The following is a 1,771-nucleotide window of genomic DNA, read 5'->3' on the forward strand; positions in this document are numbered from 1 at the left end:
CTATTACCCTTGAATCAGTATATATATATATATTAAAGGGATTTTCCTGCAGTCTGGCTGGGCAAAGTAACCAGGAGGTGACAAGCAACTTGAAGGTTGAAACGGGAACTGCTTTATTGCGGAACAGTAGCGGTATATATACCTAACTGATTACATACAGCTTGACTCAATTAGCATCATCCAGATACACCAATCAGCCAATAAGGAATCCCCACCATCTTAATGGCTCTGTGGCGTTGCCTCACAAACCACTCCTCCTGGCAAACTGCCAGGCGCCATCTTGACTTGATCGCAGCCCTCAACATCTCCCCCCTTTTATTTTATTAAACAACAAGTATGTGGTTTAGGGACCATGCCTGTTTTAGGTTGTCCAATACTACATATGGTCCTTACTGTCATTGGATGGTCTGACCTCAAATCGTCAGCCTCCTGGCTTAGGTTGGTACCATTGTAATTGGATCTTACCCATCTTTGACTACCGGCCCAACACACTTAGCCATACTTGTGGATAACGACCATAGTGGTTTTTACACAAACACCATAAACAACCTGCCACAAGCAGAAAGGAGGAGGATACAAAATGCCATGATACCAAGCCATTGACTGCTCCAAGTGAGAAACCCCTGGAAAAACTGTACCACAGATGACACCGTCAGCAAAGATACCCTGGTACTATTACAATTTGTTGTATCAGTTCATAATGCATATAAGTGATACATAGTCCAGGTAAGTTCCACAAGCAACTTAAAGCAGAGGAATCCATTAATATGTCTATTTCTTCTTGAAGTAAATATTGATGCAACAGTTTGTACAGTTTGTGTGATAGCTATCACAGAAACTGCAGTAGCAGCAGCAGAAACAGCAACATCTGTGATGATGGTAGCTGTAATTCCTTCTTCCTGTAACTTGCATATGGGTTTGAAGGCATTCCCACAAGTAAGCCTCAAGGTTTTTTACATTTGAAATAGGCCTTAATGGTGCTCATTATTCATTAGCCTCCAGGTGTGGGAGAACCATTGTTGCAGATGTAATCATCTTCTTTTTGGTCTGTAGAAATCGCTTTAGTTAGTCTCTCTGGAATCCAAATCGGCTGCTGTTCTCCCTGTGGAAACACAAAAACAGACCTCCGACTCCAGACAATCACTGGGTCAGGACCTTTAATGATAATAACTGTAAGCTGATGCAGCTGTGGTGAAAGCTGTAAAATATCAAAGCATCTGAAGGTAAATGCTATCAGCATAATTGAAAACTGGAGTTCTGGATGTCCCGTGGCAGCACCTGCAGCAAATAGGGAAAAACTGACAACTCATTAGCTATTGGCATTGGAAACGGCCAAACTTCAGGGGCGCTGGGCGTGTCCTCCGGCGCCAGCTGCAGCGTCCCCGGGCAGCGACTAGCTCGAGCACGCGGCAGCCACTGTGCTGCTTCACGCACCCTCTGGTGACGAAAAGAGATTAGTAGCAGCCTCCTGTTGTAACTCCTTCCCTGATAGTCCTTCCTCCTCTGAACTTTCTTCCTCTTTCTGACTAGAGTTCCTGGGCTTTTATCAAGTATGCCCTTGAAAGATCCACAGATCCCAAACCCGGAAAGGACCACGCGAGAGAGACACTGGCTGCAAAAGCAAGAGGCAAGTTTATTGATACACAGGCGCCTGCGGGTGCTCAGCAACACCCCAGCCGGAGCTTAGGTGAACTGGCACACCGGGCTTTGGGGTACAGATCTTTTATAGGGAGCAGGGGGTTAGTTTCTAGCTTAGCCCAGCAACAGCTAT

The sequence above is a fragment of the Marmota marmota genome, unplaced genomic scaffold (genome assembly GCF_001458135.2).
Source record: "Marmota marmota marmota unplaced genomic scaffold, marMar, whole genome shotgun sequence".
Taxonomy (NCBI): domain Eukaryota; kingdom Metazoa; phylum Chordata; class Mammalia; order Rodentia; family Sciuridae; genus Marmota; species Marmota marmota.